Source organism: Atractosteus spatula, chromosome 3 (genome assembly GCF_055471065.1).
Source record: "Atractosteus spatula isolate fAtrSpa1 chromosome 3, fAtrSpa1.hap1, whole genome shotgun sequence".
In the NCBI taxonomy this organism is placed as follows: Eukaryota; Metazoa; Chordata; class Actinopteri; order Semionotiformes; family Lepisosteidae; genus Atractosteus; species Atractosteus spatula.
The window spans coordinates 17,392,700-17,417,921 of record NC_142708.1 but is presented as its reverse complement, the minus strand read 5'-3'; the positions used below and the strand labels follow the sequence as shown (position 1 = coordinate 17,417,921).

Genomic DNA, 25,222 nt, shown 5'->3' with positions numbered 1-25,222 from the left:
AGCCATCATTTTTGACTGAACCTACTATGTTAACTCTACGTACCTTCTGAATGAATATACTGTAAATAAGCAGAAAAATGTTTTTATGTTGCTATGTTTTGTAGAAAACCTTTGTATCATATGTCAATGATAACACCCCATAGAAAATTGGACAAGGAAAGGCCTTTCTCAAATAATGAATATGTCACAAGAAAAACTAACGAGAGTGTTTGTAACTGGCGTTACCCATTCCTGGTGTGTGTGTATGTGAGAGGGTGGGACATACTGTATCAATGCAGAGACAAAATCTGAGAATATCTTGCACAAGGATACCTAACAAATAGGCAATATAGGGATGTGACCACCATGTAAACATAATTTTTTACACACATCAAAATGGTACCCTCCTTTAATTATATTTTGCTTCAGATCAGTTTTCACCCTATGTGGAGCTTCACTTTGGTTGAGTATGGTACAGTAATTAAAATTAGAAAGAGAGTTAGTGGGAAATCCCCGCAAAGATAGGAATACAAACCCTGAAGTTTGCCAGGCTGCTGCACCAGTGATGGCAGGGTATACAGTATGTCAGAAGGAGGTGATAGCAGCCTTTTCACTACAGTAAAATTCAGTTAAAGATTCATACAGCCATTTTTGCTATGTAAAGTGGGGTACTTATTCAAAGGTAATAATTTGTGTTTCTCATGATTTCCCTAATGCATACAGTATGTGTATTGTGTTGTTCTGTCCTAAAGCCCAATTTATCTGACATAATCTGCTTTCCTTAGGCTGGAACAGCTTTCCAAGTGCCCTCATGAAACCAGTGTTTTTCTTGTTAACACTACAACCTTTTTTTCAATGACCGGAGAGAATAAAAATGTAATAGAGAGAGTTATTTAAAGGAATAGAACAATAGAACAAATATGTTCCAATTTTTAAGCTATTGCTTTTGATCTGACTTGAACTCTAAAGTGTATTTCTATGTTGAGGTATTGATCTCTGAGGTTGTAAATGTTTTACCCAGCTTAAGGTAGCACACATCATATTGATTCAACCTTCCGTTTAAAAGAAGTAGGGGAAAGTATGCCATCTCTCTAATAATAGAAGTAGAAAAGGGTACAAAACAAAATTAACTCATAGTGCCCAGTGCTGGCATCTCTTTTTTATCTTTTATATAACACAAAGCTGTGGCATTTCAGTGAAATGGTTTCAGAAGACAATCTGAAAATGATTTCCATTTAAGTATATCATTTTTTGCACTTAAGATCCATTTACATCTGTCCTCTGGCCCTGGTATCCCTGAGTTTGAGTCAGTTACGGTCTTTCAATTTTGTTAAACGCTTCAATCTAATGTCTACCCCCTCGTCCTCATATTTAAACATAGGAAGTGTATGGTCAGCATTGATAGAGTGAGGTCCTCCTTCAATCTGAGAGCTACTTGGCCTGTTAAGGCCTGTTAGGCCTGTTAGGATTCCTGCATCCTCCATGAAGCTCAAGCAACTTAGTCATCAATGACTTAACAGGCACATGTTCAGAAAAAAGTAACTAAAATATCTCAATGACTATCCCGCTGGATCGAAGACTGCAGATCATCTTGGTCTCCATTTAATTAATGCATTCTGTCAGCAAATGTATGAAAGCTGGTGTGTAAAGGTTTTTCAACATTAATAGGTATTCCAGATTTGAAATAAAAAGGTAATAGAGAATGATTTCAAGTGTGCCAAGATTGTGACAGTCTTCAAGAAAGATGACTGATAAAAGATGATGAAGAAAGTCAGACTGTGGAAATTACAGAGGTGTAATTCTGCTGTCCATTGTGGGCTTAATGGTTGCAAGATACAGTATCTCCTGAACAGTCTAATTTCTCTTGCTGATGAATTTCAACCAACGTCTTTTCAATTACATCCTCTCAATTACAGGAAACATGTTGGGAGCAGCGTCATCGTCTCTACTTAACTTTCTTTAACGTCGCAGAGGCATCTGACTCTGTGAACCTGTGGTTCTCGGGAACGTCTTCCTGAAGTATGGAGGTTCTTGAAAATTATTAATTAACTTTCACCTGCTTCATGATGACGTGTGTGTGTGTAATCCTCACTATTGGATCCAATAAGCAGACCTTTGAAGTAAGCAGAGCAGGCAAGGGTGTGTCATCGCCCCAGCTCAGTATAAATATGGCCTTCAATATCGCTGAGTGCCATGCTCCATTTAATAAGAGACAAGTTTCCTGCTGGAGTGCTGAAAAGTACTGATTGGATGGTAAATTCTTTACTCTCCAATGACCCTGTTGTAATACTGAAACCACCCAACTTCAGTCGTCAGATACCAGTACACTGATGATTCTGCAATACATACCCTGGAAGCAATGGATTTCCGCACAACTGCCAAAATATTTTCTAAAGTATATGAGAAAATGTGACAAAGACTTAACATTCAGAAGACCTCAATTCACCATCAGCATGCAGCAAGCTCAAATGTACAAGAAACTTTGATTTGGAATCACAAAGAGTGTGTGAAGAATGGAGAGTACCTCCCATTCCTTGAGAGTCATTTTTCATATTAGGCCATTTTTAATAAGATATCTAGCACTGAATCAGGCTGAAAAGTGGGCTATACACAGGAGGCAAGCAAAAAAGGATTGGAGTCACATGTGTAAATTTCTAAAACCAACAGTGTTTGTGGATGATTTTAGGTATCAAGTGGGATGAGCGCTAATACAAAAGTATTGCAATTGTATTCTGTGCTGTTGCCTACAATGGAATTCCATTAATGTTGCCAGCATTCACTTCAACAGCACGATCCTTTTGTCTGTTTCCCTTCTTTTCCCTTTCTTACCTCTACCTTGCACAACTATGACACTACAGCATTGAATACCCCATCAATCCCTTTCTTTCATACAGAAGATGAATAATTACTGGTAGCTCTAAAATGATGTGCTCATCTATAAGAAAATGACCAATAAAGTATTTTATATGATAATATTTCTACAGTATATAGTTTGTTCATCATGAATATATTCTGGACAAATCTCTATGGATTGCACTTTGTTACAGTTTGCTACAATGTAGAAGAATTGATGTTCTCAAAAGAGCCTGGAGCATGCCTAAATATTTAACTCAGAAAAACATTTTTTCAGCACAGTACTGAAATATTTCATAGGTGTTATTCAACCATTTCAGACACATATTGTATTTATTCATTGTATAAAATACATAAAGAGTGTTCTTTTAAAATGAAAATTAAATAAAAATGAAATCCAATAGGAAAAGAGTACAATTAATTGTAAGAACAGGTAAAAAAAGTATATTAGAAAAGAAAAAAAGGGAGAGACAAAATGGAATATTGCAGTGGAGGAGACAGCAAATAATAAAATATTCTTTTAGTATTATAACAACAAAAACACTTCAAAGGATGATGTACTGTAAAATGTATCCAGGTAAATAAAAGGAAATATCTAAACAATGAAAGGTAACCTAAATATTAAATGAGTATTTCACTCAAATGTTCACAAAGTAAGAAATCAACAACATGCCCCAGCAGCAGAGAGAGAGGTTCTGTATTAAGAGGTATAAACATAGAGGTGAGAGACATGTTTTGGGTACGAAAAGCCCTCGAGAATAACAGATCTCATAACTAAGTAACACAACGTCCAACAGTTGCACGAGACAGGGGAAATACCCATTGTCTGGAGAAATGCTAATGCAGTGCCACAGAAATTGTGACAAAACCCAGAAACCCAAGTAAATATAGATTAATACTGTAAGTCTGGCTTCTAATAGTTGTTACCACAACCTTACATGTACTAGAAAAATACTAGATGATCCCCTCTATGAAACTAAAATCCTAGGGGATAGGCAACATGGATGGGCAGACTATTTGTTAGTAGATGTTACTATCTTTCTCCATGCTTCTAATTATATTACTTGACGAGAGTGTATACGTGCAGACACACTAGATTGGCGTGCTAACCAATACGTGCTTACATATTATGTAATTCATGTAATGAAGAAAATTTCCTTGAGCACACAGTCATCTCCCCTGCCTAACACCCATTTTGCCAGTTATTAATTTTAAATCAAGGTAAGGGGTTTGGAGTATTTGTAAGCTGCTGCCTGCCTTTCAGAAAATACATCCTCTGTCAATATTAAAAAACAATATCTGTAGTCTTAGCCCCTCCAGAGTTCCTTTACATCAAACAAAGGTCAAAATAAAATCCTTCATTTAAGGGAGATTAGAAACACTGCTGGGACCTTAATTTGCTTGACTACAACAAGAACCATATTAGCTTCATTTGTACAGAGATCTGAGATAGCCTTTTCTAGCAAATAATACTGCAGGATTTCATATTATGCTATAATCATCCCCTCAAGCCATTAATAAGAGCTGGGGTAGTGCTAACAATTGTGCAATCGTGGATTGACAAATGTGAGCACCTTAATTGGCCTAGTGGACCAGAAAGATGAGGTTGTTTAGCAGTGTCACTTCCAATACATTGCATCGGTGCAGAACAAGCACGCAAAGCCCTTTCCCATAGATATCTTCAAAGCACTCTGGGAGACCATCTCAACCATTCTTTAATTATTTGTGGCATAGTCATTTGCCATTTCAAAGCTAGCAAGTTACATTTAAAAACATTATAGGCCTAATCCTGAGTACTTTCCAAAAAACAATGGAAAGGAAAAAGTGAAAATTCAGCACCAAAGATGACGGCTTAGTCATCACTATTTTCAGAAGTGGCTTATCACTTTAAGCCAGTTTAACAAGACCATTCCAGAGAGTAAGTAAAACCATAGGATAGCAGTTTCACAGTTAAAAGAAATAAAGGTACTTTGACTGCCTCTGTAGTGAGGCTGTTGGCTCAGCTGGGGGCTCCACTTCAGCGGTGGATGAATTTGGGCCTCTCCTATACAGTATAAGCTTTAAGTAATTTCAAAGCTTTGGAATGAAAAATACCATAAAAATCTAAACAATCCAAGTAACTCTAAGTAACATTTTGAAACTGTTTTTCAGCAACTTAAGGTTCTGACACTGAATGCTATTTAGAAATTCTGAGATAAAAAAATACCTTTTGTCAATATATTTAAAGGATTAAATATTGAGTTTGTTCTTAAATTATTTTAGATTTTTTTCCTAATTATTTTAAATATACTGTGACATTTCAAAGAACTGTATAGATTATTACTTTATAGTCACTTTTTTTAAGATAGATTGGGGGTTCTTCACTTACACAAGGAATAACAACACCTAATAAAAAATGCATTTAGGAATGTTTATACAGACGCCAGGCAAAAGAAGCCACCTCCTAGGTCATAGGCTGAGAAAAATAAGTTAAGTTAAGGTGTAGCTGCACAGATGAAGATGGGGTGGAGGAGGGAGACAGAAAGACAAATACAAGGAAGACCAAGGAGTGGAGGTGGTGCGTCACCATGGTAATTATAGCTTTTCAGGAAGTGATGTCCTGGAGAACCCTGAGTTAGAGAAGCAGAGGTGAAGGAGACCTCATATGCTGTCATTTTTCCTGAACCTTTGCTCAAAACTACAAGGTGATAGAAATACCACAGTACAAGCTTTTCTAACCTGATGAAGATGTACAGTATTTGGTTCTCAAATTTTGATTTTAAAAACTAAAAACATTTGGAGAACAGAGTTTCCAGCATGCCCGATTTTTAAGCATAAACATTTAGACTGTGCTTTACTTTAAAACATAAAAATAACTGTAAGTGCACTAGAAATTGAGCTGGAGTTTTCACTCCAGGCTTGTCAGACACATGTCTTCTTCTCTTAGATAAAACTATTACAGCAATCAAAATTACACCCTTCTCCTTAAATGTATAAAAAAATATAGAATATGAATCTTACACTAGGGTACTGTATGCTTCTGAGAGGAATGTTTCAATGTCTTAAATTTTCAAGTGTTTCAGTCACTATGTACTTTTTATACATTATTAAAGCAAAGTACAAAACCAAATGGATGATTCATGGCCCATCCAGTTATCCTGGAGAAACGTTTATGAATCTCTAATGTGCTCTGTCACCTCCTCCAAGGGGTATGTGTGCATCTCTCCAAGCACAGTGAATAACAGCTTTGTTACACAGCAAGCAGGAAACTAAAAAATTTAACATTGCAGCAGCACTGTGCAAAAGTGGATGTGCTATGTAGGCCTACATCAGGAGGTATGACACACATATATGTACACTCTTCTTATGACAATTAAAAAAAAAGATGCTTCTGGTACATGCCAAATTAAGATCCCGAACCCCATTTCATTTTATATGAAGAAAATATTTTTTTTTATTTAAAAATTATTACAACATAGCAGAAGATGAGACATGGAAACAATTGAATAGAAACAGCAAAGTACTCATTAATTAGACTTATCTGACAACGTACAATGAAGAACAATGTTATTAATATAAACAGGTGAATCTGACCTTTTAAAAAAAAAACACACATAATATGTGTAGCATACTGCTAATGATTTTCGCTTAAATTTAAACCATGTTTAAAATGCCAAAGTTATACTTTATTAATATTACAACAAACAATGCTTTTCCATCCTTATACCAGCTTTCTCTTTAGCCTTCGAGGTTCCCAGTGAAGCAGAGCCTAGCCTCACGCAGTCACTCACAGCTGCGTACGGGGGGTAGTTTAGAGAGATGCCAGGTATGTTTCACAGCGTGTCATCACACAGTGGGAGGAAACTGGAGCCCATGGAGAAAACTCACACAGACATGGGAAGAGGATCAAATCCAGAACCCAAGAGCTCAGAAGCAGCTGTTCTAACAGCCACACCATGTCCTAACAGTCACACCACATTCTTCTTACTGAATGCAATCATCATTTTAATACAGAACAAATACACAGTTTACTCAAAGATGGCTAATTCTACCGGGTAAACAAACACCTCAACCAAGTAAACTAGCAGAAGAGAAAAATTCCTATGGGGTTCCTGCTTAGGATTCAGATTTTTAGAAGACTGTTTTCCTGCTATCAATGATTAATAGTAAAAACAACATATAGATTTTAATGAAAAGGAGATCCAGGAAACAGGTATTTCCCCATGCCTGAAAATTTAAAATTTGTTTAAAGAGAGAGGAAAGGCTGTGGAAAGGCTTTAACCTTCACCTACAGTATAAGCTGCCACAGCTACAGTACAGTATATGCTACTCCTGTTCATTTCCTTATCTCACGAAGTCAAATTAATAGGTTTCAGTCCAGCGCTAATATTGTGAGACATAACTCTGAGGCCTGGACATCTTTTCTTTTCCACCGTGTCTGAGCTCTTGACACATAGGTGAAATAAATGAGCTTAACTGGACCAAACATGTGAAATTTTTCTCCAGGGTGTAATGACCTAATGATCTGAAATAGACCCTGCAGGACTGTTGTCTATAAAAGACAACATCAGAGCTTTGTGCATCACAGTTTTGTGAGAATGAGGATGATAAACTGTGAGAGAGCTCAGCTTCAGTGGCTCTTCTGGGAGATAGAGAGACCACCCAAACAATATGTTTATTTTTTACATTTTTTTTTCCAGGAGAATTCACTTAATGTAAATTGACATGGATATAAAATTGGGACAGGTTGAAATTACATTATATACAGTAACATTAATTTACCAATGTACAGTATGTTGCAGTTCTTTTGCTTCATACTGTAGGTCCATGGATTAAAAAATGCTGGAAGGTGGATTCAGTGGTAGAATGAATACAGAAAAAAAATGACCTTAAAACAAAAGTGTTCCGTACTGATGCAGGATCACAAACACATGAGTATGTCAAACCCCTGGCACCAGAGGGTTGGTCTCTTATAGGAGGTTTTGAATACTCTTAAAAGTCTTGGGGACTGATGTCACCAATACAGCTTTATCTTATTATACAGTATGAGATCAAGTACATAAACGTCTAGCTAAATCCTAGGTAAAATACATCAATATAGTATACATCAATTGTTTATGGTTTTTCCATATATATTTTAATTTTGTTTAAAGTCTTTTACAGTTGCTGTAATATTTTATCCATACAATATATAGTGTTAGCTCCAAAATGATTGGCACTCTTGATGAAGATGAGCAAAAAGGCAGTATAAAATAAACAATCCAGTTAAAAAAGCTATATTCTGTAAAATATGGAAAAACTATATTGTATTTTTATGTAATTGCTCAGAGAAAATGAACAATTTTATTTCTCAAAAAGATTAGTGTCAAAATTATTGGCACCCATAACGATTCCTATAAATAAATCTGCATTGACCTTATGCCTTTTTTTATGTTCTTCTCAGTCTTAAGGAAGTACATTGTGATCATCCACAGGTTCCTGTTTCACTGGGTGTGAAAAATAATACAAATGAGAAAACACATGTAAAATCCCTTCGTCATCCATCACCATGGTGAAAGGCAAAGAACTCTCGCAAATTAAAACAGATAAATGGTTGTTGACCTTCATAAATTAGGCACTGGGTACAAAAAAAAATAAATATACCACTTAACTATTAGGCCAATAATGAAGAAGATTAAAACTACTGGAACAGTAGTAAACTTGCCTGGCAGAGGGTGCAAGTGTACAGTATCTTGCCCTCATGAACAGACAGGAGGATTGTTTGGCAGACACAAAAATCCAAGAGCCACAGCTGGAGAATGACAGAACTTGAATGCATAGTGAGGTCACCAAGTCTTCAAATCTACAAACAGATGCCACCTCTATGCCAACAGGCTATTTGGAAGAGCTGCCACAAAGTGGCGCAGTAGAAGATGAAATACGGACACCCACTTATGCCGGCGTCACACTACACGACTTTTCCTAGGATTTTCAGCTGTAGCCTTCATTTACATAATCGTAAGAATAAACGTGTTTGATTTTCTCGTAGCGAGTGGCAAGTCGTAGGGGTGGGCTCTTGTGTCTGCGACGGTCAACAGCCAATGAGCGCTCAGCCGGAAGTACAATGCGTACAATGCGGCTGCAAGGAAAGGAGGAAAGCGAGTGTTTTGGACTGTGCAAGTGGAGGAGAGGCTTGTTCGACTTTGGAGCCGGCACAGTTGTCTGTTCGATGTGTCGTGTTTGTTGTTTGTTTACTGTCGTGCGGTACTCCTCCTCTTGTTCTGGTGTGCACCACGCTGATTGGCTACCTAAATGAGGTGACCTTGAGATACTTTCGCGATGCAATGCGAGATTTGGAACCGTGATGAAAAGTCGTGAGGGTATCGCATAGTTAGTCACCCCCTGCGATTCAAAGTAATATAATTTGACACCCTCTAGGACAGAAAAGGCAGCGAGTTTCAGCTATTGCAGTCATTAAATTTGACATGCTCTCCAGCTAGAAGTTGTGTCGAGTCCTGTAGTGCTACAAAGGCTTTACACATCTTTATCTAGCAGGTCTACTTCAACCGACCTTCTGTAGGTGCTAGGTGGCGTAGTCGGCTACAAAAGCTAAAATTGTCCTGCATTTAGGGGTCACCATCCATGAAGCTAATACTGTATCTAAAACACAGTTATTATAAAAGTATTATTGTAAAAAAGCTTGTTTTATGAACCACGGAACAAAACTGTACCTTATTTTCCCCATAAGGTATTACTGTAAGTCCTCTATTTGCAAAATTGCTATTTGCAGAGACTTCAAGGTTTAGGTTTTATTGTTCTTAATATAGCTTGTTTTGTATAACTTTAGCAGGCTTTAATAAACTATATTACCATTAACAAAGCAAATCAATAACCACACTTTAATTTATGATGGAATATGTCAAAGGTATGATGAACATACTGTTGTGGATTTATCAAATTATGGGGCTTCAGTACATTGATTTTTCTATTTCTATTATTATCTGTGGGCAGTTTAGTTCTGCTGCAGCTAAACAGACATGGTATATAATAACATCTGTAGTTAATTTCTTAATTACCTATCAAACATTTATTTACTGTACTATAGAACATTCCTTTGAAAGTTTTGGAATTGATTTACTGTATGATGAACTGCAATATGTGCTTCAGAGATTAAGACTTTTTTTAAAACTTTGTTTTCTGTGAGTCTCAGAAAGGAATATTTAAATGCTAAAAGCACATTTCTATTGCAACTCAGGTGGAACAGTACAGCTATACATGTATTGGCACGGTTCAATCAAAGTCTAAATTGCACTAGACTCCAGAAATGGTTCCTCTGAAATCAATATCACAAAGGTTGGCTGTTTCAAAAGGAGACAAAAATTAGGAGGTAGATGAAAACAGAATACACTACTTTGAATTTTGTGATTCATTTTTAAATTTAGATAGCAGGCTTCTTACAAAATAACTTTGCAGGGTTTGGGTAAATTAATGTAACCTCTATTTCATCAGATAATCTGGCACTGCATGGGTCTATATATATAAAGTATAGTTTCCTTCTGTACTTGTATGTCCAAGCATTGCAGGATCTTAGTAAATACAAGTTTCTGAGAGTTTTTCTGTCTCATAGAGAGTGCAAAAGATATTGTATTATATTATTGTATTGTATTATATTATATTGTATTATATCTGTGGTGACTGAAAAAGTACCTACTCTATATAGTATGTAACACACACTGACAAAAAAACCTGCCTGTTGAAAGTTTCTTTTTAACACAACCTTTGCATGCCTGCTTAAAATAAGAACACAGGTTAGACTCCTACTGGAGGAAGAATGTGAGTCCGTTTTAAAATACATGTCCTTTTGAATAACACTCAACAGCTTAATAAGATGAAAATGAGTGTTGACATGTGATGCTTTGTAATTTAATAATGGCTAATTTGACATGCCAAGCGGACCAAAGCTTTTTTTTAAGTATGGTAGGGAAAGCAAGGAGAAATAGTACATAAAAATTGCTTCATTACATTTTTACAGGCTGTCCAATTATTAACTTATTCTACCAAGCAAATGACAGAAATTGATTTGGTTAGCTAAGACTGGTTTATTACTGCCACTGAGTGATAAGCTCAATAATAGGATTTTCCAGATATTACTGAGAAAAGTAAATAAAACTGAGAAGGACTAGAAATAATACCTGTACACAGCAAAGAGGATTACGTCTCATGAAACAGAAAACACATCACACAACAAAATAAAATGCTCTTTTTAGCTTGCAAGCACCAACACACATTTCATACTAAAAAAAAAAGATCATCTCAAACAAAGAAAACCTTTCATTAGAGGTTGCATAGTGACAATCGCTCGAAATTTTGTCCTTGACCAAATACGGCAACAACTAAGTTAATTTTAAATGATGGTCTTACCACAGGACTGGTTTTCCCAGACCTCCCCATCATCTCATATTGACAACCACCAATATTCGCCCACTGCTGCTTTCCACACCAGGAAAGCCCTTTCTGCAACAGAAGCCACTGCATCACCTGCAAATAAGTATCCAGCAAACACATAGGGTACATGGCCCCTCAGGCCATTTTAGAATATCCCAGGAAACATCTCACGGCCGAATGGGAGAGCATGGCAGAGCAGTGAGGATCAATGGTCTCTCCAAGCTGACAGTTCCCCATTTCACCTCTCCCGGACGCAATTTTTTCAGTCTTTTTGCCAGCATACTGTTACAGGCATTTCAAGATTTTTTTTCAAGAAAAACACCAGAAGCCAAAATTGTCTTGAAACTTGGATCACACCTTCCCCTTTCTCTAAATGACAGGGTAATTTCATTCATTTACAGATTTGAACTTTTTTTAGACCTCGATCCCCCTGCCAGTGCAAACTCTTGCTCACCTGTGTTTGCATTCTCACCTGCGCTGTCCTTTATTCTCAACTACAGCATCTATTGCCTCCATCTTACACACTGTCTCTCACACCCGAAGAAGCCTCAGCAGCAGGAATGTTTGCTATAACTATAGTATACAGTACCTGCTATTACTGAAATTTTAATGAAGAGGTTGTTCTTGTAACGTTAGAGGAGAGTGCTCAGTTCTCTCATATTTCCATAATCCAACATGAATGTGTGGTTTCGATTAGCCTCACTCTACAAATGGTTCATTTCTAGTTCCATTTGTCAATGGGCTCTTTTCAAATATTCTGCTGCTATATATGGAATTTCTTCAGAGAGGAAATCTAGAGAGGGCTGGCTCCATCACACATCCTCCTCTTGACTCTACTCATTGAGCTCACAGGGCTTGGAGAGACCGAGGCTGAGATCTGAGGTAGCTGCTGACTGCAAGCAAGAGGTCCAGTCATCCCGTGTCAGTGGTGTTTTCCCACGACACTTAGAGATAAGTGATTACAGATGATAAAGAGCCCAGACTATGAGCAGCCACTCTGCTTTTCTAGTGATCCCTGTTGAACCATCTCATCCAGATCACACAGGGAGCAACAATGGCTCGTACTGTACTGGCTAGTGCCAGTTACTGCCTGCCATTCCCTTTCAGCTAAAGTATCCTGATCCAGCCTGGCAGCACAGAAATGCTGGTGTCACAACAACCACTTCAAATACTGCTGCTTCTGGAAGTAATACTGATTCTGGGGCTCTGCATGCCTCTGCTGTTCCAAAGTAAGACACAGGGGTATGTACAGGTGCATTCTAAGTTCTCCCTTCTGCTGCTGAAGCTAGTCTGTGCTGCACAGGTACTGGCTGTGCTGCAGACTTGAACAGTATCTAAACCATGAAGGTGGCAGGGAACTTATTCTCATTGACATGGACATTTTTGAGGGTCTTCTAAATCTGGTATGGAGCTCTCACTAACCTGAAATGTACTACCAATGTGATCAATAGTAATATTGATCTCCACAGCATCCTGATCTGTGTGAAGGTCCCAAATGTCCAACCTACTTCCCAAAAAAAGATGTATCTGACTTGTTACAAACATTGATCTACCAATTTAAATATACAGTACCTCCGTAATAAAATTGTGACATAGAAAATCCCACCAATAGTTACAATAAGGAGTACAGTATTAGAAATAATAGTATCAATAGCTGAGTTTAATTAGATACCTACTGTATATGTACTGAGCATGTATTGGGTACCTACAGGCTCACTGGTGTACTGGAGTCTAGAAAGCCTTCCATTTTGGTCTCTCTGGTATTTTGTGAATGGAAGAAAAATATTTTTTTTTCCATTTGTTGTCCAGTTCAATTCATCTTCAAGGAATATTGCTTACATTGTGCAAAGTAGGAAAGTCATGGAAACCTTTCATGCTATGAAATGAGTCACATTGTGATCATATCTGAGAACTATGAAATATAATATAAATAAGCATAAATATTTGATAGAGATTATGGGTGGATAACTACATCACTTGTTATACAATACTGGAAGAAATTTATCAGTGCAGTAATGTTTATACCAAGAACACATGAAATCAAGAAAGCATGACAAGGAGCGCCTGAAAAAACAGTCAATTTACAGTACAGAGCCAAGAAAAAGTTTGTGAATACCAAAGATAAATATGGCAATTTCATAGTTTCACCATCATACCCTTCTTGAATCAAAACCAGTCTTTGTTAATATCCAATAGACTTTGTAGTAATCGATTCCATGTCTCTTGAAACAAAATCAATTAGACAAACAATGTGTAGTTAATGTACAGGGCATGTGAAAAAGTGGGGGAATAATTAGAATCAGGTGTTTAAATAATCAGGAACATCTTGGGGGCAGATTTTGGAAGGCTCCGTCCTATAGTCAATATAAGAAACTTTTTGAGTTTAGCCTTCGCCATTCAGATGTGTGAAAATAAGTCATGTCATGGGCGAAGGAAATCTCTGAGGACCTCAGAAATAGAGTTCAAGATGCTCATCAGTCTGGATACCAACATCTTTTCAAGAACAAACTGAAAAATCATCAAGAAAACAACAAACAGTCCAAGGAACTGCAGACCACTCTTGCCTTGGCTAATATTGCTGTGCATGACTCAGCTATCAGAAAATGACTAAACAAGACTAGTGTTGATGGAAGGATAGCAAGGAGAAAACCACTCTCCAGAAATAACATTTCTGCCCATCTGAAGTTCGCAAAAGAACACATTGATGATCCACAAGACCTCTGGAACAATGTCCTTTGCACAGACGAGTCAAAGGCAACGTTATGTTTGGCAAATACTATAATGATGTCAAACATGTCTGTAATCTCTTGCTCTATTTTAACGTTTCAGAGCATTGGAGCAGAGAACTGGTGACCAGGGGAGGTGCTCTTGGTTGTACTTTCTGTTCGTTCTCCCCTATCAGAAATGGACACTCCACTCAAAGCACTTTACAGGTAATTGGGACTCTGCTCCACCACTACCAATGTGCAGTACTACGACAGCCATAGTGCGCCAGTACACACACTACACATCAGCTATCATTGTGGAGAACACAGCAATGAAGACAATTTATAGATGGGGATTATTAAGAGGCCATGATTGGTAAAGTCCAATGGGAAATTTGGCCAGGATACCGGGGTAACACCCCTACTCTTGTTGAGAAATGCCCGGGATTTTTAATTAAAATAATTTCCGTCACTACTGTATACTGGGACATAAAGCCCCACACAGACCACAGGGTGAGCACCCGCTACTGGCCCCACTAACATCACTTCCAGCAGCAGCCTTAGCTTTCCCAGGAGGTCTTCCATCTAGGTACTGACCAGGCTCACACCTGCTGAGCTGCAGGGGTTTGCCAGTTCTGAGCTGCAGGGTGATATGGCTGCTTATGCAGCATCCCGTCTTGAAGGATAAGGGGTCTGTTCAAAACCATGGTTAAAATGCAGTGCAAATATATTTCACTAACTGTGACTCCCACATTTGGTATTATCGCACAGTACACTGCTATTACTATTTTCCAAATTAGCAAACAGCCTGCTACAATTCCAGTTAATGTACAGCATAAAAAAAATATTCCCAACATAGTGCACCAAACCTCACATTAACTGACTTGTTCATGATTGACATTTAAAATACTGAATGTTTCCATGGAAACTGTCAAAAATGAGTGGATACATGATGCTTCCCAAGGCACTTTTATAAATAGGTTATTGTACCTCAGGAGTATACGCCTATAAAAAATTAAATATTGCAATTCTTGCACAAATGGTGTATTTGCACTATTACTGTTCTTCAATGAAAAGTATAATTTAATTTTCATCCCTATTGTGCGTGCATGCAGTATACAATTTGTAGTCTATAATATAGATTTGATGATGTGTAGAATAAATAAAAAGATTATCTCACTGTGTGTGGCTATAGTGTCATTCTACAATATGTCATAAAGCACTTTAGTATTTTTAAATATACATCTGTACTTCCAAAATTATTCTTTAAAAGTCAACCATATTTGGTATGTATGCAAACATGAAGATTTATCAGGTCAAGGAAGTTCTGTTTTGCTTGAGAAACCTGTAGCTAATGTATCAGTATTAAATTACCTTTGCAGTTTATCAACCCTCCTACTGTTTTATAAACCCTACAGTTCATGCAATTACTGACTTAGTTTTTAATGTTTCAGTTGTATCCTACATACAAATAAATACATTAAAAAGGAACAAAGGGCAGTTTTCCCTTTCCACTAGCAAAACATGAAAGCAGCCTGGCAAAGTGATATTTTTGACAAGTAGTACTAAGCTGTAGAATATTCCTTTTCCACAGAAAAAAGCATCCTGCTTGGTAACATGTCCAAAAATCCAACAATGTAAGACCTTATTATCTGGCTTGTTACATAAGGGGTCAAGAGACAGGACAGGTCAGACCACAATGATCAAAATAACTTGAAACCTTAAGTCTGTATACCTCTTGACCTAATGAATATTCTTGATTGTATGTTTTCAATGAGCATTGAATTGTATTTCAAATGGTCAATTAGCAAAGCACATCTTTTACAACTAGAACCAGTATTCACTAATCTATTAAGTGTAATCTGTTGGGTTGAGTTGTGACGTGCAGAATGATATGGCTGCTGGCCATAATTTAATACATACCCCCCTCATAGGTAGCCTATCAGATATTAAAATGATAAGAACAGAAACTACACTTGATCTGAGCCCATACACCAAAAGCGATGAAGCAGATTGACTGTGACCGAGAAAGACACTCAGAACAGGAGAACAAGCAATGCATCAGGAAATGCAACAGGCAATTCGAGAGCAGGCAGTGACATCTGGCCATCTGCATACAGGCAGTTTGCTGCTTAGCCCAAGACTCTGAGTCAGGAGGAGTCAGAGGAGAATCTGAGTTGAAGGATTTGAGGGATACAGATTGTACCACTGGACACAGCAGAAAACCTGAACCCCAGAGGAGGACTCTAAAGAATCAGAGAGGGGCTCTGGCATTGTCTTCCTCCCCCCTTAAACGATATTGGACTGGGAGAAACAGGGTGGGGCATAAGGATTGACATTGATTGAGACTGACAGAACTAAAGGCCTCAAAGTTTCATCCTTCTTTGTTGAAGCAGTAAAATTAGCCAAGCCAGGCAGTGGCATACTGTATATGGCTTACTTTCATGGTGGGTTTGAGAAAGATGTTTGTCCTTAAGTTGTACTCTTAATATTATCTCATGATAACACAGTAATTATTGCAAAATTTTACTTTGTGGCTCTAATTGGCTTCTGACAATTACTGTCAATAATGTCTCTGGTACATTTACTGTACATTATGAACATTTATTCTTCCTACTACTGTATATTAAGTAATAGTTATGATTTATTGTGAATTAATTTGGGACACAGGATTTATCCTTTTAAATGAACTGAAGTTCATGTAAATAAATGTACACTCTAACGGATGCAGTGTTAAATTTTATGAACATTATAAAGTGTTTCTAATTATATTTACATTATAAAGTGCAAAGTGTTTTGTGATCATTATATTGTGTTACAAAGGATCTTCGGAAGTACTGGGAAATAATTGTTGTCTGAGGTACTGTATAATAACCGAACAAAAACAGTGAAGCACTTTCTCAGTGCAAATACTACTGTATATCACAAAAGGCTTTGATAGAGTTGGATTCAGCGGAACACACTTTGATGACTCATTACAGATTATTGGCAGTCAAAAGAGACTGTTCAGATAGTGTTCACTTGTTTTCTAATGTTAATTAAATGTGACATTTTCAAAAATACCTTTGACCCTTTGATCATTCTCAAACCCATATTTGTACAGATAGGGGTATTGTTTTCTGGTGACACATCAGTGAAATGGTCAAGAAAGTTTCTCCCTCTTACTTCATCTAATTTAATATTGATTTTAAATGTAGTATATTTGAATGTTTGAATATTGTGAAGCTTATGGGAACATAAGAGGTCTTGTTTACTGTTGCAGATTTCAAAGATTTAATTTAAAGTTGAGATAACAAACCATTCCAAAAAATATTCAATTTTAGAAACAGAATTAATTAATTAAAATACTTATGTTAAATTAAATAAACCACAAGATTGCAACCTCAATGGGAGCAATATTATGATGTGGTCTATTTTTAACTGCAATAGTATTGACAGGATCTGTCATATTTGTAATAGTGAAGCTTTGTCTAACCCCCATTAAAGTTAACAACACTCGCTCAGAACAGGCAATCTTTCAAAGGTGCATTGTCATTTTCATCACACTCAGGCATCCTCCGGACTCTTAATTTAAGCATAAGAATGAGAAGAAACTGACATTTTCACCTAGCTGTTTTCTTTATATAAAATATTAATTAAGGGCACTTTATAGTCAGTAAATTAATCTTTTAACATGCCTGTTTTATCCCCAGTAAATATGAAACAGAAAAGCATGGCTGTTTTAATGGGAACTGATTTAATTGAAATGTTTACTTTCCAAATCAGCATTATCTGGAAAGAAAGATTGAATATTAAGCTATAATTTACTGTATGGTACACCTCTTGACAGGGAGCAAAGAGATCTTGAAGAATAAAGAGACTGTTAACTAAGAACCTGATGGAAAACACATTAAAGACCTCAGTCTAAACAAAGCACTTGACTCAAAAATTACTGGAGCAATTCAACTTGTGGATGGTGTAACACTTTATTGTATGTTTTCATACCAAATTCCTGTAACTAAATCAATGTAAACAAAAAATTTAAGACATCGAAAATGCTAATCTGTCTCTAGCTGACTGAGAATGCTGAATAAACAGACATGTATTGAGTAATACTGCATCCAGAACATTGTAAATATATTAAACCTAATTATATATTTTGTGAGAAGTGTAAAAGTCAATGTCATACAGTTTGGCAATTGGAAACCATAATAAAGGATATTTCCCAGGCTTAGGAACAACCTTCTGAAAAACTTTTCCTTAAATGTGGCTCAGGAAAAATATAATACAGTATATGCACAAAAGATGCACAACTCAACTTGAAAATAATTATTTAGAATGTTTAGAAAAATAAATTACGTTTGAAAAGATTATTTTATTTTTGCCCAATGTACAACAAATTAATTTTGATCTTTTAATCCTAAGATACTCAACATAACTGCCAACATGTACTATACTAATTATAAGACTTAAAATTAATATTTTATGCGTACTGAAGAAGGGTAACTGATTCTATAGACTGTACAGTACTTAAACTCTGTGCTCCGAACTGTTGACTACCACTCCTATGTAAATTGTTTGCTCTTCATCCATTTAATTGCAATCACTTTTTAAAAAAAGGGAATTTATGAGCAGAAGTCCCATACTTCTATAACCTATAATTATGAAGGCTGTCTGAATAAAAAATGACAGAAGAAATGCATATTTTCTGCAAAACAAAGCATCGGCCTACTAACAAAACTGGAATTGAATTGCTGCACTTATGATTTTTAGCTGTACAATGGTTGAGGCAGAGGTTGAATGCTGACTAGCCTAATATGCTCAGTCATGAAATCTGTTTTATAACATACATTTTATAGATGAACCCGTTTTGTCGTAAAAGCTTACATATTTCAACCAATTCTATTCTATCAGGCACTTGTACATAAGGTAAAGAACATTTTCACATGCCAAAAAATATTGGATACATTTTCAGATGAAACTACTAAATGAGCCCACAATTTCTAACAGAAAAACACAAGGACCTTTCATGATTCTTGGCACAGAAAATATTTTCTTGAAGGCAATTTGAGAACACGATGTGAAAAAAACTGCACAAGTAATCAATTATTCAGTAGAAGCACTGGAAATCTCATGAGAAATGACTCAAACCCACATTACAAACTCAGCTGGTGAAAATACTTTCTACTGTATGTCTGTCAGTGATTTCAGAATTTCTCCCAACCTGGCAATCACTTCTATGGTCTGTAACTGTGTTTGAGCTGAGCCTGTTATTATGATGATTCAGCTTAACCACCAGAATATCTGATGCTGTGTGCCACAAAGAAAAGATGAAAATCCCTGTATGGCTACATATCTTGATGGCATGTAGTGTACCAAGTATTAAGCAAAAACATAGAAGGACTTAGAACTGAAAGAATGCTCTTCAGGGCTCTTTCTTTTTATACTTACATCTGAAATGCATGGCAATATCGTCCCCTAGAGGGTGGGGTTGTCTACACAGCCAAAGGAATCAAGTCCTTCAGCTGGTGTCTTTCTATTGCACGATTTATAAAAACCCTGAATGATGGAGATGAGGCTATTTTCTCCTGCTATACTGTCTTATGAGGATAGTTTCTCATCTCCTGGTTAGCAGCAATGTTAACCAATGAGCAACCTGTCGCCAATTAGGGCATATATGTTTATAAAAATATACAGTATCATTATATGATAGGTATAGAATATGTGCCTCCAATCTTCATATAAATATCATAGTTACAAGTAGTTGCAGGTGGAAAGGTGGCAAGGTCCTTAATACCTCTGTCATAAAAAAAACCACCCCCATCTTAAAGTCTAAATACACCACTTCTATCTACAAGACCATTTCTAAAAGTAAAGGTGGAAATGTGGTAGTGTTCTACTGCATCATGACGGTGTGAAAACACAGCATTCAGTTGACTACAAACATTTCAGAAAAAACGTAGTTTGACCCTCGGCAACGGTGCATTCTCTCTATAGTCCATAACTTGTCCCATCTGATGTTCATCTGTATTAATATCTGAAAGGGGTCTCCTACTGTAGGTTGATACTGTGATCATATGGTCCTACAGATGGCGCACGTGTGGCTTAGGCATTAGGAAAAAAAGCTTCTACCAGGACAGTATAAAAACACTGAGGTATTGTTGGAATACAGACACTTTTGAAGGACACAGAAGAAACATGGAAAGCTAAGGCAATGATATCTGGCCAGGTACTGTACTTGTTTAATTGATGAACGAGCTTCACTTTTTGCAACAGCCCCACACCTGTAGTATCTCTTGTTGCATAAACCGTTTGCTTAATTTTTTTGCAACTTAATATTGATTTTTTTTTTCCATTCGCAAGCCCACCAACAAAAACAAGTTACAAAGATTTCTAAAACATTCTTGTGCACATACTGTATACTTAAAGATACCTCACGTTACATTTTCATGTTCCGTATGTACATTTTCAATAGAGGTACGAATGATATCATCGATCACCATCGTTAGCTTATTTTAATACGCTAGTTTTCGTTGCTAAAAATATTTGAAAATAAGTGATACTGTCAATGTCAAATCTGTGAAAACATTATATGCATAATCAAATTTGTACACATTCTTGCCATGTATGAACACCAGATGGTGTAGAAGCTATAAATACATAAACATAATGGTAAAAGTAACTAAGACCAGCGTGCCACATGTTCCTAAGCGATCATTGTATACGAATAGACAAGCACAGGTGCTTTGAATAAACCTAGTCTAATAGCCTCTTTAATATAGGAAATACTAAACAGAAAATAACTGAATAAAAATCTTTGGAAAAAGTGATGATGTATGTGTATCTTGGTGGCACTAGACATGCTCTAAAAATCATCATGCAATCTTGGCGTGGTAAAAAAAAGACAGGTGATTGTAGGAGGAAAAGACTAAAAAGAATCATCAGAGCTGTGCTGTAGCTAACCGCGCATAACAGGAAAAAAGACTGAAAAACTTTATCATACATGTGATATCACCAGTGTTATCATTAAAATTAATGCAACCAAGCATACATACAGTACAGTGATCTTCAGAGGTATTGAAACAACAACGTCAAAGCTGTCAGTTCTACTTTACAGTGAAGCAATTTACATTTGTGATCTTGAGATTGATTTAAATGATGAGCACAGTGTAATATGCTTTATATTTGGCTAATTCCATGCAATTTGATCATTACGTCACAATTACTCAAATTAAAAAAAATCTTTGTGTTCAACCCAGTGATTCCAAGTGTCTATATGCATTGAGACACATAAATATTCAGATTTATCATCTGGCTATCTGCATACCATTCAGACACAGTATTTTAGAGATCTATCAATGTTACATGAAAAGTCATGTAACTTCAGTTAAATCCTCCACTGCATATGATACCCTTTATACATGTTTTAGAAATCAATATTTTGATATTGGCCATGTAACCCATTAATTAAAACAGGTATGCATATTAAAGTATGTTGTATGATATAACGTAATTTTAAATAGTAATCAACATAAAAACATATATTCAAAAGCATACGATATATCTCAGTAGATATATTTTATATAGCTCCCACTTATTACTCTCAGCTGTCACTTGTACAACATCTGACTGCCCTCCAGAACTTCTTGATGAGTTCAGAATCATGTATTGTATCAATAAATTGATCGTTTATTCCTTGTTTAAAATACTAAAAGTAAAATGAAAGATGAATGCAGGTTAATTCAAGGAAATATTCTGAAACCTCTAGAAGTGTGCTACTGTATCTAGATTATATATTTATTGCATGTGACTGCTTGCTTTATGAAGTGTCTTGATACTTCATTACCCAAATATTATTTCTGTGGTGATACATAAAGCTTACCTTCACTTGCATACACTGCAAAATCAAAAACATATTTACCAGATGATGCAGAGATGATTAAACAAATCAGCAAGGACTACTTTGCTAATGAAATTTTCCATTTTCAATCATTCTCTTCAGTAAGTGTATTTAAAAAGTTGTTTGGTAAGCATATAACAAGTAAATAAGAAAATATTGAATGACTTACATCCATGCTAAAGCTTCTCACTATGCTTTATACAGGTAGGGGAAATATTTCCCCCCCAATGTACTTTGAATTCTTATTGTTACTTTCTCTCACCTAGTCTATTACCACATCTTTATAATAAGCGACTTGTGCATTATTTTTTATTTTGTCCAATCTTTGTTTTTAGAACTGAACATTTGTGAATAAGCAGTATAATTCAAGTTACTGGATTTTAATAATCAAGTTAAGCAGGTGCCCAATTATGATATGCTGTACAATATTGCAACTTCTTTTTATCCGTCTTAAAACATTAGCTGGATTCAAAAGGAGTTCCAACAGTAAAAATAATCACATGCAAAAACAATGATAAAAAACAAACCTGACATTTAAAATTATTACTCATAACTCCCAAAATCTGTTCGTAATTGTCAGCATCATAACACCCTGGAAAATCTTTGTTGTCAAGAGCACAAGTCATAATTTGTGTTAATCAAGTATCTTGGCTGGATGACTCCTAGTGGCGATTAATTTTAGTGCAAGGGCTCAGGCCGAGTACCCTCATGAACCTAGGAGGATTTAACTCAAAACATATTATTTCTGTCATTTACTACTTGAATTTCAATATACTGTATACAGTATTTCATTAGTATGAAGCACATAAACCCACAAGAAATAAAATTAAATCAATAAGGTCTCTATCCTTTGGTGTGATAAAATAGTAGTTGTAGTGATTTGAAATACAATCACCTGTTACAGTAATAATCATAATAATTATATCAAAAAATTACATGTCAATAATCAGTCAGAACTGATCTATATGTATTTAAATCATATAGCTGTTAGCTCAGGAATGACAGCGCTGAAGGCAGGGGTTTCCCATCTAATCTGCATCTAAATAACCCAGTGCCCATCCTGAACAGTGTCATTACTCCAGCATGTCTGCTACTACACATACTGTACTACTAATAATAACCTAGAGCTTTGAATGCTTAATGTTAAACTATTATTATAACATTGCAATGATGCATAAACCTGGAATTGTCAAAAATGGAGTAATCAGTAACAAATGCCATTTACAGATCCCTCGATTTTCGCGGGTTCGTAGTTCGCGGGTTTTTTTTCGCGTCGCCCCCTCCCAAAAAATTCCCGTAATTCCCCGCATTGCATATTAGTCCGCCTGTGTGTCTATTCGCGTCCGTTAAATCTCTGCGTTTCGTTGCTCCAGTGAAGTTTTTTGTGCCTCATATCTGTTATTTTCATTAAACATAAGACCTAAACGTGCTTCTAGTTGTCGTGCTAGTACTCCCGGGCCTAAAAGACGCAAGAAAGTGGTGACTTTGGCAGAGAAAGTTTTAGACATGTTAAAAGAAAGAAAATCTGTTCAAGGAGTTGAAAGAGAAAAGATGAAGCAGCTCCCCATCACAGTGTTTCTGCAAAGAAAAGAAACTGCAACTAGCGAAAGTGAACCAGTCGCAAAACGACATCAAAAGTGAGTGAAAAATAAAATGCTTTTCATTTTCATTATTTTGTTAAATGACTAAAAGGGATTTAATAACAAAGAAACATTAAACGCTGTATAAAACACGCTTAAAATACTAATAAAGTCTTTTATTGGGCAGAAAAATTAGTCATTCGTTACCAACTTTTATGCCGTGCCTTCGTCTTTCCCCTCCCTTTCCATGTGACACATAATGCGAAAAATCAAGCAGTATGCTCTCGAATGTTCTCTTAATTACACCCGATTAGAAAAGTAATACTAAAATGTTGTTTTTTGGGTACCGGGGTTGTTTTGGAGAGCGCGGTCAATTATCTGCGGAATTTTCGCTTTTGGCGGAAAGTCTTGAAACATATTTCCCCCAGGAAAGGGAGGGATGACTGATATTTTCCCATACAGTATAACATTTTGGTGAAGATGCTTCCCTCTTAAGATACATTTAATTTAGTAACATATTTAACATAATTCATTCAAATGTAAAGGTCACAATTTCACATGAAAATATCCTGCGCTGTACAGAGTCTATCAAGAAAATTTTAGTGTTGCTGAAAAATTTATATAAAGTATAGATTTTTTCAGTGTTAAGCATTTACTATAAGGAGGTAATTCACCTTCTAGGCTGTTCTTCTCAGATCTGAGGACTTGTCAGTAATGGGATGGGATACACCTGAGTAAAACCAGATTGCAACTGCAACTGATGTTGGTAGACCAGCAGGGGGCACTCTTCCCTCTTGACTAGAATTTCCAATAACACTGCCCCAGAATGGTAACCAGAGACACTGCATTCTACAGGGTAACATCCTTCAGATGAGATCTTCAGATTCCCATGCCACTGTTCTTTCAAACGGGGATATTGACCCTGTGCCATGGGTAAATTCTACGATGCGCTTTCCCTCTAATTCAGTTGGCAAGGAAATTTCTCCTCTGCTTGATCAGCTGTTTAGCTGGGCTGCAGCTCACTCAGTGATGGTGGATGAAGTGGGTCCCCCCTGTACCTTCAGCACCTTGGAAACCTTTGACATGAAAAATCTCGATCTAAAATATCTATATAAAATCAATTCATTAACTTCAAACTAAACGAAGAACAGAGATAACCCTGCTTTGTAAAGCCTGATGTCTACTATCATGGAAATTGTACTATTTTACAGTATATAGGATGATTGTTCTGATCTGATGAAATATAGAACATGTGAATATGTAATGTTTTATCGATTATTTTAACTTTGTTAACATATTATTGATTTATAGTAGGAATAAGGTAACATTATTTATTATGTCCTGCATTTTACTGCCTTCCATCACTGAATGCACTGCTGCAATATTTTGCATTAGGTTCATTGTGACATTGGGACCTTAGCTAAGTACTAAAAATCTTAATTTCTAAGAGAAAGAAGAGAAAAATACGACACTTTACCTTTTCAAAGCATTGCAGTTGTATAAGGGTTAGCCTATCTAATCCAGATAGCAGGAAAACCTCCTATGTGTTACGAATGCTGTGTCCACGAGGGAGAGGAAGGACCCTGTGCGTTATTTAGAGAGTTCATGAGGGTCGGAGAAAAGGGTGAAAGGGAGAGGAGATTGATGGCTACTTCTCCTAGACACTGGGCTGAAGTCGAAGTCGAGGGACGAAGGGGAAATATTGAAGGCCAGAGGTTCAGTCAGATCGATGGCTACTTTTCTGAGACGTATTCTTCAGCAGCTATCATAGAATTGTACTTTATTTTCATTGATTTAGCTTTTATTCATTTTTAAAGTCCTTT

General features: G+C 36.4%; 1 protein-coding gene and 1 pseudogene across 9 annotated transcripts in view; both read right to left on the bottom strand.

The window, feature by feature from the left end:
* trpm3 (transient receptor potential cation channel, subfamily M, member 3) overlaps positions 1–25,222 on the bottom strand; it is a 220,087-nt gene that overhangs the window by 93,273 nt on the left and 101,592 nt on the right. The gene's annotated exons all lie outside the window — the stretch shown is intronic.
* On the bottom strand, positions 15,834–15,945 carry LOC148837506 (U2 spliceosomal RNA; annotated as a pseudogene).